Consider the following 15,382-nt stretch of genomic DNA (forward strand, 5'->3'; position numbering starts at 1 on the left):
TTTCATTCACTAATTATTCACTATGGAGTACAATGTATGCATATGTAGTACACAACATATGTCATCACATCTCATTTGGCACACAAGTTGAGGCAATCCATAAGAAAACCAATTTTCCCTTGACTCAATTTGGCCTTGTTCACATGTGCCAACCTTATCCATGCCTATCCTTATCCTTCAACATGATATTTGAGGAGGTTGTTGAGCATTAGGTTGACTAGGGATGCACCCCAAGGTTTTTGACCCTCCCCTTCATCCACCTTATACATTCATGCACACATCCCTAGATGATGCCCTCCACTATGAGGACTTACTCCTTGAATAATTGCCAACCTTATCCATGCTTATCCTTATCCTTTGACATGATATTTGAGGAGGTTGTTGAGCATTAGGTTGACTAGGGATGCACCCCAAGGTTTTTGACCCTCCCCCTCATCCACCTTATACATTCATGCACACATCCCTAGATGATGCACTCCACTATGAGGACTTACTCCTTGCATAATTGTGTTCACACCTTACACACATTTGAAGGGACTAGTGATGGTTTCACTTGATCAAAAGGAGGTCTACTTCTACGTATTTTGAGGGGAGATCATGACTTTGAGGTGGACCCATTTCCAAAAGTACCTAGGCAACATGATCTATGGTGGCATCTTCATGGTTGACATGGTCAAGGGGTGTTTTAGATGGTACAATTAAAAATTGAGCACTCTTTCTCTCTCTTCAAGGGCACATGCTAGCATCTATATTTTATTGAAATGGTAGTTGTAAAACACATGGAACTTCATCCTAGGGAAAACTAGAGGAAGGAATATTTTATTGCTTCAACCAAGTTAAATGTGTCCACAAAGCTCAAGTTAGTAAGGTTCACTTGCCTAAAGGATTGTTTTATTTCTACACTCCAATCAAATAGTCCAGAAAGCTCAAAGACCAAGGGTGCACTAGTTCATGGTGATATTTTATGTTATTTCTTGGTCAAAGGGCTTTTGGAAGCAACACTCAACCATTACACTTGAAAGGTGCATGCATATATAGAAGAGTGCCCTCATTTCAAGCTTTATCACATGACATTCTCATACATACATTGATGATGCACCCTACCTCATTGAACAAGTAATTTATTATTATTATGGAGGTCATTGTTTTTGGAGAGAGCCCTCTTCCTGAGGCTTGTACACTTGACTCATGAACTCATTTTGGAAAGCACCCTACCTCATTGACTAGGCAATTCCTATTACTTTATTGAGGTAGTTGTTTCTTGGAAAGCACCTTGCAAATAGAGGAGACAAGTGGCTCTATGCATGCATCTTACACACACTAGAAAGTTGAGAAAGATAACATGTGGCACTAAACTCAACTAGAACATTGTGTCTAAGAATTCTCTATGGGATTTTTTTATCTATTTAGCTCACTTAGGAGATTCTTGTAAATATTTTAATACATTATGAAAATACTATATTATTGTACAGAATAGTTGAGCTAAAACCTATATCAGGCTTTGTTGTTTTCATTTGTAGTTGAAAATGATGAATGGAAGAACTCATGAGCAAGATAGCTCCAAAATTGTAGAATTAAGGTAAATAATTTTTCTTTCAATGTATGTACAACTTTTTTTGTGTGGCCAAATGTTTTGGGAGCACCATCAAGGACTTTTATTGCAAGTTTTGATTATAGGAGTTGATTTAGGAGACATAAAGCTACCTAGCTACATTGGAGAAGGTAAAATCCCTTGTCTTCTTATTACTTTGTCTAAAGGTAATGGATTTTTATTCCTTAGACGTCTTTAGTGAGTAGACGCTTTTGATGATTGTAGCTTTAACAAGTATTTCCATCAAAATATTTCCTATTCTTGAAAATTGGTAGCTTCAATCAGTAATTTGATTGGCAGAAACATAGAAGAAATCATTTATAATCCTATTGTCCAAGTCGGCCTCAATTGCACAAGTTCACCCCACCACTTGAAAGGGTTTGACCCTATGGTCAAAACCCACCTCTTGACTCACATATATATTGCCATTCGATTGACCTCATATGGCATCATCATCACACTCACTCATTCGACCAACACAAGCAGATTTGTTCACACATGCGAGGAGAAAGAAGGAGAATTTGACTTTTGTGTTGGCCAACATATTTGACTAGCGTTGACTTGGGTATTCTTTCTATTGTTTGACTGAGCTTTTGACTAGATTTGGAGGTCATGTTTTTTTGTGGTTCGTTGACTATCTTTGACCAAAGATTTCTCTCTATTTTGGGTCGTTGATCGAGAGTTGACCACAAGTCAACTATGGCACTTTGATCAAGACTTTGACTGACGAATTGCAGGTTGAATTTCAACCCTTTGACCAGAAGCCTCAGACCGAAATTCGGCCCTCTTGTGCAGACTTTGACTTTGAATAGTGCATTGACTTTTTCTCTCCTTTGATTGGTTTTGACTTGGAAATTATTGAAGAATCGGTTGGAATTTTGACTGGAATATTATGATGTATTGTTGATGAATTGAACTCTCTCTCATAAGGAAAGATTACCGAGTTTTCCATCTTGGGAGGTTTTGTCCCAAGAAATTTTGGTGTCTCTTGATTTGTTGTCTTGTGTGATCTCTATTGCTCTATTCTACTTTATGGTTGAAATTTTCAAGTATAACTGCTTAATGATTAGAATGCTCTAAAAGATATCAAATTGTATCATTGGAAGTTGTTATCAGTTTGAAATTTTGTTCTAGTCTTGCTTGCTACTAGAAAATCAACATGGTATTAGAGCTTTGGTGAAGGAAAAGAGCATTAAAGATCATTGAGATCACATTGAAGAGCATTGGGATCATCTTGAAGAGCATTGAAGTCTTACATCTTTTGTCTTGATTGGCCATCTTCATCATGAATTACTTCATGAAGACAAAAAACAAGCTTGAAGGAGCTACAAACTTCAAGGCATGGAAGACTAGAATTGACCTTGTTCTTGCAAGGCATAAGGTTTGGGCATTGTGAAAGGAAAGGTTATTGAACCAGTTGATCAAGCAGGAAAAGACAAGTTCCAAGAAGATGACATCTTGGCTATGAGCATCATTGTGGAGTTTGTTAGAGATCATTTGATTCCTTATATTGTCGATCTTAAATCTTCCAAGGAAATGTATGAGGCTCTCATTGGATTGTACACCATCAACAACATTAGTCAATCTATAAGTCTAAGGAATCAACTTCGTGATGTCAAGATGACAAAAAATGATATTATGGCATCATACTTCGTGAGAATATCTCAAATAAGAGATCAACTCAAAGCTATTGAAGAAGAAGTACCTGATAAAGAATTAGTAGTTGTAGCACTCAACCGTCTGCATGACTCTTTGGATTCTTTTGCATCAAGCATTAGTGGAAGAGAAATTGCTCCCTTAGACAAGCTATGGGTTGCTTGCACTTAAGAAGAATCCAGGCTCATGTCCAAAGGCAAGATTCCAAATCCAAGTGAAGATTCTCAAGCTTTTGTAGCCCACTCAAAGAATAGAAAGGGAAGAAATTTTGGAAGATTTCAAAGAAATACTAGAAGACCTTCATCAAGATCTGCTCCTCCCTCTCAAGAAAGAAGGGACATGTCTAATGTTCAATGATTTTATTGCCAAGCATATGGTCACTATCAAAATAGGTGTCCTCAAAGAAATGATGATCAAAAAAGAAAACAGAAGAAACATAACTTTGCAATTGATATAAATGAACCATCATACAAGAGGAGGCGTAAGAAGAAGGATTTTGATAATGATGAATATTTCTTTTATTCTGCTTTTACAGGCTCCATTGCAGAACATGATGAAATTGGTTGGTAGATGGTGGTGCCTCTAGGCACATGACTGGAAGTAATGAGAATCTCTCTAAATTGGTTGAGAAGAAGATAGTTCAAAGGGTGAAACTTGGAGACAATCGCAAATACGAAGTCGAGGGCATTGGTTCATCATCCTTTCAATTGGAATCAGGGGGTAATGTTTCTATTAACAACATTTTATATGTCCCTGGTTTGAAGAAGAATTTGTTGCCTACTTCATCTCTAGAAGACAAAGGATATAGAATTGCCTTCATTGATGGTCAAGTTCTAGTATGGAAGAAAGACTCCTCCTTTGAATGTACCAACGTCATTGGTGTACGAATTGGAGGCCTATATCGTATCCTTGGACGCTCAATTCAAGCCTTGATACACAACGCATCCGATCTTTGTGAACTATGGCATAGAAGGTATGCTCATGTTCATTATAAAGCTATGTTGCAGGAAACGTCACTTTTAGTGGCATACCAATACCCAGGATGGCCCGAAATGCTGAAACAGGGTTGAAACGCCGCTAAAACAATATCGGTTGTACCGTACGGTGTTTCGCAATTTTGAAACGCTGGATGGTACGGATGGCAGAGTTTCAACGCAACAGTTCAAGTTTCGGCGGCTAAAAAGAAAGTTAAGTTTTTTTAAGCCTTTTTCAGCCATCTCAACTTATGGAAAGGGGGTGTGGGCCCCATCTAACACCAAAACACACTAATAAAATAATTTTCATGTGGTTGTTAGCTAAATTTAACAAAAAAAATTACAAATGGAATTCTCTAGAAGATGAGAAGAATAGAACTCTCTAGAAACCCTATGAACCTCTTCTTTTCTTTAAAAAGGCACTTCATTCACTCATTTCTCACACATTGTTTTGCAAGAAGAGCTTCCTATAGCAACAGCAAGGAGTTTATTTGTGTTTTGGAGCGTGGGCAACAAGAGGAAGGGCATGGGAAGCAAGAGGAAGAGTGTGGGCAGCAACTAGTTGGGTGAGTTTTCATTTCCTAATTTTGCATCATTCATGGCTTCTCAAAGTAGTGTTTCAAGTGCCCCTAAATTGAGTGAGTTTTTCATTTTGTATTATTGTAATTTTGCAGCAATCATGGATTCTCAAAGTTGTGTTTCAAGTGCCCCTAAATCCACCCAAGCAAGCAGGCAACAAGAATAGTATCCTCTATCGAAGTATGTTACCAAAGTGAAGCAGATGGGTTCCGGTGGTACATGGGAATGGAAGTACAATTTGTGCAAAAATGAAAAGACCTTCGAGGGCTCTTACACAAGAGTGAGGGCTCACATTTTGCATGAAGAGATAAAGGGTATTGATGTGTGTGCACATACCAAAAATGTAGAGGTGAGGGCTAGATTCAAGAAAGAGAGAGATGATGCTCAAAGGTTGAAGGATCAAAGAAGCAAAATCAGCATGGGCACTACCAATTCTCGCATGTCTGATAGCCTTGAGCCAAGGATTGTTCAGGAAGAAAGGAAGAGGGGGACACTAGAAGTAGAAGCCGAGTTATCAAAGCCATCAACTCCAATTCAAGTCAACAGATTGGTGAAAATGCTTGATAGTCAAGGGAGAGAAGAAGTTGACTCAAGAGTGGCAAGGGCCATCCTTGCTTGTGGCATCCCCTTTAATGTGGTTTGACCCCCATATTGGCCAGATTTGGTGAGAGCAATTAGCAAATCTCCTCAAGGTTACAAGGGCCCAAACTATGAAATATTCAGAACATTTTTGCTAAATAAAGAGAGGCAACTTCTTGATGATGTTCTCAAACTAGTTCATAGCTCATGGGCTAGTACAGGTGTTTCTATTATCTCAAATGGCTGGACTGATACAAGATGCAGGCCTTTGATTAATGTCATTGCATCATCACCAAAAAGAGCCATGTTCATCAAAGCAGAAGATTGTTCGGGTGAGATAAAGGATAGTAATTTCATTGTTGATATTTTAATTTTTGTTATTGAACAAGTAGGGTCAGAAAATGTGGTGCAAGTTATCACTAATAATGCACATGTTTGCAAAGTTGCAGGCTTGATTGTTGAGAGTAGATACAATCACATATTTTGGACTCCTTGCATTGTCCACAATTTGAATATGATTTTAGAAGAGATTGAGGCAAAAACATAATGGATTAAGGAGGTCACAGGGAAGGCTAGGGAGATTATAAAATTCATCACCAACCACCACCAATCTCAAGCAATATATCGAGAATACTCCAAAGTGGAGTGTAGAAAGTTACTGAGACACGATATGCCTCAAACTTCATCATGTTGTGTCACCTTGTTCATGTTAAAAATCCATTAATGAGTAAGGTGGTGGGTACAACTTGGGCTGAGTGGAGACAAGCAGATTCAGAGAAGCGAAATATGGTGAGGAGGGTGTTGGTTGATGAAGATTGGTGGAGAAAGATTGATTTCTCTCTCAAGTTCACATCACCTGCATTTGATCTTCTTCGAGTTGTAGACACAGAGAAACCTTTCTTAGGAGAGGTTTATGATGGCATGGATACCGTGGTTGAAAAAACTGTGGAAATTATTACACAGGAGGCTCCCACACTTATTTTTGTGGATTTTGATTTTGCTGAACAAGTGAGGTCCATTATTGTTACCAAGTGAAATGCCTTCAACACTCCATTTCACACTTTGGCACATGCTTTGAATCCAAAATTTTATGATGAAGAATTCATTGCTGAAAGCAATGGGAAGAGGAAGGGTCCACATAAGGACAAGGAGGTGGCCAATGGAGTGAAGAAAGCCTTTCAAAGCATATTTCCAGCTTCTTTACAAACTGATGTAAAGCAATAATTTGCATGTTTTGCTACTGGATTAGAGGATTTTGCAGACATATCAGCTTTGGATGAGAGCAGGACCATGGACCCAATTAAGTGGTGGACCTGTCATGGGGCAAATGGTGTTCATTTGCAAAGTCTTGCCACTCGTATTCTATCACAAGTGGCAAGCTCTTCATCAACAGAACGAAATTGGAGCACCTATAGTTTCATTCATAGTGTGAAGCACAACAGGTTGGAATCACAAATGGAAGAGGACCTTGTACATGTGCATTCAAACCTACGCCTTATGTCTCGTAGGGGTGAAGAATATACAAGTGGACCTCATAAAGAATGGTATGTGGATAAAGAATGTCCATATTTAGATCTCTCTCTTTCTGCTCTTGATATTTGTGTCAGTGGTGATGCAAGTGCACCTGGAAGCACTAGTAGAGTTGCCTCTTCTGCTAAACAATCATCTTGTCCTATCTTTGTTGATGAGGATGAGGAGTTGTATTAGTAATGATATGCTAATGTAGCCATGATTGTCTTTAGTTCATGTTTTATTTCAGTTTTAGCACATATAGCCTCACATATAAAGGTTAATTTTGGAGTCTTGGATGTAAAGCCTCATCTATAAAGGCTAATTTTGGATATTTGCATCATGTAATCATCTGTTGGAGTTAATATAAATTTGGATTTCCTTCTAAAATGTCATTTATATGTCTCATTCTTTCTTTTCTTGCAAAATAATGTGTTATAATTTATTTAATATTGACTATTTATAATATATATATACACATGTATATGACGTTTTGACCGCACTTCCATTTTCCGGAGGTCGCGTTTCGGGCCATCCCCGTTTTGGAAACTTCTAGACATTTTGGTGTTTCGTACAACTTATTTATAAAGCTTTGACTAAAATGAATGATTTTGTTAAAGGTGTACCTGAAATCAAGATTGAACATGATGGAGTTTGCAATGGATGTGCAGTTGGGAAAAATAACAATGGAAGATTTACTCACAGTGATAGTAAGTCCAAAGGAATCTTGGGCCTTATACATTCTGATGTTTGTGGACCTATGTCTAGCAAATCCTTGGGTGGACATTTGTACTATGTTACTTTCATTGATGATTACTCTCGTAAAACATGGATTTATTTCTTGAAATCCAAGAATGAAGTGTTTGAAAAGTTTCAGGAATTCAAGGCACAAGTTGAAAATGCTACAAGAAGAAGGATCAAGACTTTAAGATCTGACAATGGAGAGTATGTATCCAAGGAACTAATTGTTTTTTGCAGGGACGTTGGAATTAAGAGGGAGTTGATAGTTCCCTACAATCCTCAACAAAATGGTGTTGCTAAAAGGAAGAACAAAACTATCATGGAAGTTGCCAAAGCCATGCTTCATGATCAAGAGCTTCCTATGTTTCTTTGGGGAGAAGCATCCAAGGAAGTTGTTTATGTTCAAAATAGATGCCCACACCGAATTTTGGATCATAAGGCTCCTGAAGAAGTCTTCACTAGTGAGAGGCCCAATGTTGACATTTAAGAATTTTTGGTTGTCATGTTTACGTTCATGTGCCCAAGGAGAAAAGAACAAAGTTGGAGCCTTCTCGGAAGAAGGGAACTTTTGTTGGCTACAACGAAAATTCAAAAGCTTTCAGAATCTATGTACCAGGAAAACGATCAATTGAAACTTGCATGGATGTCACCTTTGATGAGGATGTTGCTTTCTGGAAATCCAAAGGATCAAACTTGGACTCTGATGATGAGATGCATGTGGCTCCTAAGAATGAGGAATCTAAACTTAAAGAGCCTAAACCTATGGAACGAGATCCTCCTGAAGAGTCAAATGAACTACATGAATCTGTTGAATCTCCAAGAGTCATTGTACCTGAGACAAGAAAAAGACCATCCTGGCTTGAAAGAACCCTAAAAGAAGCAAAAGGACATGTAGCACCTCGTGGCACCTTCAGACAAAGCAAGAGGCCTAAGAAGTATTCAGGTTATGCAACATTGATGTGCAAGATCATTGAATCTAAACCATCCACCTATGAAGAGGTAGTTGGACATCAAGTTTGGAAAGATGCTATGATTGAAGAGTACCAATACATATTGAAGAATGATGTATGGGAAATTGTGCCAAGACCTAAAGGGAAATTTGTTGTGTCTTCCAAATGGATCGACAAAATCAAGCATGCAGTTAATGGAAGCATTAAGAAGTACAAGGCAAGATTTGTGGCCCGTGGATTCTCCTAGAAAGAGGGAGAAGATTATTAAGGCACATTTTCTCTTGTTGCTAGGTACTCCTCTATTAGATCTATTATTGCTCTTCCTTTTACTATAGGTTGGAAATTGCATCAAATGGATGTTAAAACTGCTTTTACTAATGGAGTTAGTGAAGAGGAAGTTTATATTGAGCAACCTCAAGGCTTTGAGATTCATAATAGAGAAACACATGTTTGTAAATTGAAGAAAGCCTTGTATGGGCTTAGGCAGGCACCTCGGGCATGGTACTCTCATATTGATAGTTATTCGTTGAGTCAAGGTTTCAAGAAGAGACATGTTGACACAAATTTGTACTTTAAAGTTGTTCAAGGTGAGCCCTTGATTTTGCTATTATACGTAGATGATCTATTTTTTATAGCAGCTAAGAATCTTATTATCCAGTGTAAGAGGGAGTTGATTTTTGAATTTGAAATGAAGGATCTTGGCCTTATGCATTACTATTTGGGACTGGAAATATGGCAAAATCCTGGTGAATTTTTTGTTGCGCAAGGAAAGTACATCATTAAGATCCTTCAGAAACTTGGCATGATGGACTGTAAGTATGAGGAACGAGTGATCGTGTTTGATGTGCGCAAAGATCCAACAGCCTTGGCCGATGCCACTAGAGAATATGTCGAAGCCACTAGCTCAAGTGTTCGCTTTCTGATAGCTGAGAATGAGTGAATGGCTAAGGAGCTACAGACGGCCAAGAAAGGAGGAGAGTTGGTGACAGCATTCGCCCAAGCAGAACTGAAGAAGGCAATACTTGATGAAGTGTTGTCCCTTGACACAGTTATGCAAGCGTTGTATTCCAAGTTTGGTACCATGCATAAGGCAGTCGTCCATCTCAATGGATGGCAGCAATGATGTGCTAGAAGAGCATGTATCTTGTCGAACGTGCATGCTACTGTTGATTACATACAAACATGGACGATGAGATACAAGGGAGCCCTGCTTCACTTGCCTAAGATGATGAAGCCCAGAGTGCTCGAGCTGAAAGCACGCACCCAGAGTCAGATCCAAAACTATGAAGAGCTCCCGCAGCTCATCACTAGTCTACAGGCTTTCCATGCACATGTATTCAAGAGTATGGATGTTGTGGTGTGCGCACATGCGATCCCATCTATTGGGACTCTCACCCAGGCAAAGACAAAGGCACAGGTCTGACTAGAGCTTGACTCGTACTTTGACAAGTTGATGTGCATTGCCACCAGCCTAGACTTGTCGATCAATGCAGACACCATGCACAAGTATGTTGTTGGTCCGGCCGCATTGAAGACAATGATGTGCATGCTTTCAGACGAGTTGGACAGAGGAGCCCGAGTAGTGTACCTGGATGCTATGGAGGCAAGAGTCAGGTTCCAGAAAGATGTCACCTTGGAGTACATAGACACCATCGCAGACTACCAATCTTGGCATCAGTACGCTACTGTTGATCATCGCGAGGATGTTGAAGAGTTGGACTTCCCACAGTTGTCCAAGTCATAGTGATGTCTTGCATGGCTTGCTCAAGTCATTTTTGTCTCACATGGGTACATGTGCATTGTAATTTAACGTTATGTCAAGTGTAAGTTCAAGTGTCGATAGTTGGATGTAACAGTCATAGAGTAGATGAAGAGTCATGAGGGTAGATGAACTGTCACAAAGGGGAATGTCAAGGGTCACCCCACCCTTTGCTATAAATAGTCCCTCATAACTCATTGTAAAGGCTTTTGGTCAGCCAAGCTTCCGATAGGACTATCTTAGAGAGAGCTTGGATAGTATTGTAATGAGCCTTGGCTTCTCCACTGCACAGAGCTAGTACATCTCTTTGGAGGAGCAGGCGGTTGTGGTTGTAACATTCCGTTGTTGGAACTAGTGGTTGGACATGGATGTATTGTATGACTGGAACTTACACTTCTTAATATAACAAGAGCCAACACATTTCATGCATATGTTGTATTGTATTTCAGCTATCTATTTACTCTAAATGATATATGTATTTGTTTGCTTACGCATGCATGTATAGCTATTTCTGTGTATGTATGTATGAATCTTTCTTAAATGTGTTGTTGGTTTAACCATCACTTTGGATTGCTAGCTAACTTGTCTTCCATGTTGTGGTGCATCTTTGCTCGTGTGTTCCCTTCTTAACTCCATGCTATCACAGGTTTCCAAGGGGCGCACTCATCTCAACCCCCATGTGTTAGAACCTCTCATGCACCTTCCTTGGCTCATTGCATATGTCACACCCTTGCTACCAACAGAGTTATCTTACTTGCCTCTATGCGAAATCGCGGTCAAGGCATTACCGTACGACCCACTGTTGGGACTCCTACACCAAACGGTCTGAGGTCTAATTGGGACTTCTTACCGGGGAGATCCCCTGACATGTTGGCGGGTCCAGCATCGTCAACACACCTCAACATTCTACTAAGACACATTTTGGGGACCATAAAATGTATTTCTACCCCTCAAAACCCACCTTTCCGAAGTCTAGGAGAAAATGTGGCAATTTAATAGCCAAGAAAACAAAGATTCTCTCCAAGTCAAATATGCTAAAAGCAATGTTTTTAAAACCGGAACCGGTGACTGGACTGGTCCACCTAATGAACCAGTTTACCGACCAGAACCGGTCTAACCAGAACTGGTTTGGTCTAAACAAACTACTTTTAGAAAAATACATTAAATGATTATTTTTTAATGAAAAAAACTATTTTTAAGATTTAACACCATGATTCCAAGCCAATAGAGACAAAATATGCAAATATTGCTCATTTATATACCATGTAAAGGTGAATATATCAAAATGGCACCGAGTGCAATACATATCATCACAAAATACATAAGCAATGAGGCTGTAAATGGCCTCTAGAGTGCAAAAACAAAGCCTACAAACTATGGGGCCAGTGGCCTACTACAAGACTGCAATCTACATATATGATAATACTATAATAGTGATCAACATTATCACTTGAAACTTCTCATGAGTCATCATGATCAAACTCAGTTGGTTGAGTCTCGACTCCCAAACTTTGCAGTCACAAACTTCTCTATTGGTTTAGTGACTTGAGTCTCAAACTTCTGAAGGTATTTTGCCCTAATATGCCCTATTATTTCATTTGGTGCTCCACATGGCTTTACATGGCCTCCTATCCCAGCCAAGTGTTGTTTGAACCTGTTAATACCCCCTCCTTGAATGGATTTTTGGCAATATTTGCAGATCATTTTGCTATCAATCATATCACAATGAGCCCATGCAGTATCTCTGGCTTTTGTAGGCATAATGACTACTACTTAGCTTAAACTCTGTTGTTCCACTACTCCAGCAAAAACTCAACACTCTCCAAGCTCCCAAGCAAACTCACAAACACTCCAAATGAGATGTGTGAGACAAATGAGAGGGAGAGGGGCCTCTTAAAGGCTTGGAGAGGGTGTTTTTGGAGGGAAAGCACCCTTAGTTTCCCTCCAAAACCCCTAAAACACAGTCAAAAAGTCAATTTTTGGGCTCACAGTGGGCATGCCTCCTAACCGGCCAGTTAGGACCGGTTTAGGGCAAAAAATGGAGAAGTGCCCCCTCTAACCAGGTTTTTTGGCCGGTTTCGACCAGTGGGCCTGCTAACCAGCCGGTTAGACCGGTAACCAATTAGCAAGGCCGGTTTTGAAAACTATGCCTAAAAAACGAGGTGAAAAATAACCAAGAGTTAAATTAAAGATCAAGGATGATGTGGACTCCACCTATGCCCAAGAATCAAGGAGAGGACTACAAGAGAAAATCGAACTCTTTGGGGACCACAAGCTCCCCTAGGAACTCACAATTTTTGTGGAGATCAATTCGAGTTTCAAGTGTGATTCAATATTTGATGGAGATTTGATTGAGGATCCGTTTGAGAGGGATGTAGGAGTGTGTTTTCTACCACTCCACTTCACCATGAACATATGCCTCTTCTGCTCCAACGAATCACTCAATCAAGGATTGCACAAGCCTCTTTGGAGAGATTGAATTGTTGCATGGGATCTTGGTTGGTTGCCTTGAGATTGTCACTTTGCCACTTGGAGAGGAGCTCTCACATTGGGATCTCCCATTTTTCTATTTAAATGAGCCTTGGGCTCCTCATTTGATACATTGGTTAGATGAGCTATTGGGCTGGTGAATCTCTAGCAAAATTTGTACTCACTACTTTCATATGATCAATAAAGCAAAGACTTTGGGGGTTTACATTTGATGTGATGTTGTTCTTCTTCCTTTGAGGTAATATTGTTCCATTTATGTTCTTCATGTCCTATACTTCTGAAATTCGAATTTCTTAGCTCATTTTCCATATTTGTGTAAGTTATCTTGCACTAATTATTGGCCTAGAGAGATGCTCCAAATTGAAGAAAACTAGAATGTTCTTGGTTGAACATCTAGCCTCTTCTCTCATTGCTCAATCTAGTCCATTGTGATGTTAGCATTTCCATTAAGCGTGTAGAAGTCATTTTATGTGTTGCAAAGGAGCATGAGCATGGGGTAAGTTCTCGATTAAATGAAATTACTCTCAAGGCGAAGGTTGTAAAAACTCATATCAAGCCAACTTGCTCTCAAAGGCTCATCAAGTGAAATTGAAAGGGGGTTTCTCACCCTAGCTCTCTATCAAACTTATTTCAAAATTCAAATCTACTTGTCATATTTCATGCGTTGTCATTGATTTCATCTAGCTTCAAGAGCTTGTGGAAGGACACTAGTCCTTCTTGCTTGCGCAAAGGAGGAATATGCGTCGTCTTGCATATGCACATTAGTGTATATTCTACCAAACCTGTGGCTTGCATTTATTCGCTTGATCTAATTTCTTTTTGGTTTCTTGCTTGCGCATTCTTCTAGGGTCTTGGAGGATTTGGTTTGAGGCATTATTGGAAAAGATTTGTAGGGGGGAGATCAAGGAGCTAAGGATCAACCATTTGAGACTTTCTCTACCTACCTAACTCGTGATCAAACCATACCTTTCTTCCCTCCTCTTTGTGCAAGGATCCCTCATAGAAGATTGAAGGATTTGTACTACCAAGATTAATCACTTGGAGGAATGCAAGTTTCCTCTTTGAGAAGCTCTTGATTTGCAGTCTTATAACATCATTGTAGCTTCTTTTTTCATTTTTATATCTCATTTGATCTTGAGAACTTGTATCTTCACTTTCATCACTTGGGAGAAACAAGCGAGTAGCCTTTGAGAGGCTTCTCATTGTATCATTGTCATTTCTAGTTCTTTGATCTTGAGGAGGAGTATGCTTGCTCTTTGAAACTTGTTGTAAACCCTCCTCAAGTCTCAAGCCCCTCATTTCTCTATAAGAGGGTTGTTCAATTTAATAATAAAAGCAAAGTTTTCCTTTGAGGGAACTTGGGGATATCTTCTTGGCATCCTAGTCTCCTCATTTGGTAGGAGGAATCTTGGGTGATTGGGCCTCTTATTTTGCATTTCTAAGTTTCTAACCTCTTTCGCAAGTAGTTTCCATCTTCATTTGCTCACATTTACATGCTATAACTCACTCTCTAACTCACATTCTTGCTGATCTAAGCAGCATATCCAAATTTCATGGAAATTTGTATCTTATTTGTTGATTTAATTCTGGCTGATTTGTTTCATTTGCAGCTGGTATAACTCATCGCTCATTTCATAGTGTAGTTCAATTGCTCGTCATATCCAACATTTGAAGTTTATTTCCATTACATGCAAAGTCACTTTACATGCTAATTTAATTAACTCATGCTACATTGATCTCATTTCATTTTCATGCAAGTATAATAAATCATCTAATGTGGATTGGCATCTTTCTTGAGTTATCTTGAACCATCTCTCATTTGAAGCACTACATTTACTTGCAAGTTATTTTCATCACTTACATTTCATTTGAAATTTGCAATTTGCACTTCTAAAAATTTACCTCCAAGACATATGTCTTGGTTGAATAAACATTTTAGGAAATCTTCTTTGAAGATCCCAAGTCTATGTTTGGAGAAAAGTTTAAAACGCGTGACCATGCAGATCAAGTGTTGGCATAGTCCCACATTGGAAAGATGGCATGCGGGTTCACTTGAGGGACAAGGTGGATACTCATTAATGAAGTTAAGTTTCTCCACACTTGAAGCCCCTTGCAATAGCCTCTATCCATACAAGGGTGAAGGATTTGAGGAGTAACACCTTAGATAGGCCTTGTTACCCACCACTAGTGGGTGACCCCTATAGGATAATTTTTCTCCTAGATTTGTCTTCAGTTGGCAACCAACAGCTCCTTGTAGCCACCAGATAGCTCGATGTGCCGCCATCCTCCGCCACTTGAGACAACCATCATGTGCCTTCGCCCATCTGTTATGATCATATGTTTCAAAGTGGGCCTTCCAACCCCAAAGGTATGGCTTTCCATTATGTAATTGGGTATTTATGCTTGCTTTTCATGGACACATTTGGACATGGATTAGTGGGGGTATTCAGAGGAAATAATGGGCTTGGTCTGTACTCTTGTTCCCATGTCCAAACCTGGTGGTTAATCTAGTATCCTAATCCTGTGGGATCTTCTCTATTGGCTAATAGCTTCA

At 39.4% G+C, this 15,382-nt stretch overlaps 1 protein-coding gene across 5 annotated transcripts in view; it reads right to left on the bottom strand.

Moving 5' to 3' along the window:
• LOC149219613 (Sodium Bile acid symporter family) overlaps window positions 1–15,382 on the bottom strand; it is a 524,785-nt gene that overhangs the window by 300,285 nt on the left and 209,118 nt on the right. The window lies entirely within an intron of this gene.

Source organism: Pinus tabuliformis, chromosome Q (genome assembly GCF_031772625.1).
Source record: "Pinus tabuliformis cultivar Carrire ecotype Pingquan chromosome Q, CPIR1, whole genome shotgun sequence".
NCBI lineage: Eukaryota > Viridiplantae > Streptophyta > Pinopsida > Pinales > Pinaceae > Pinus > Pinus tabuliformis.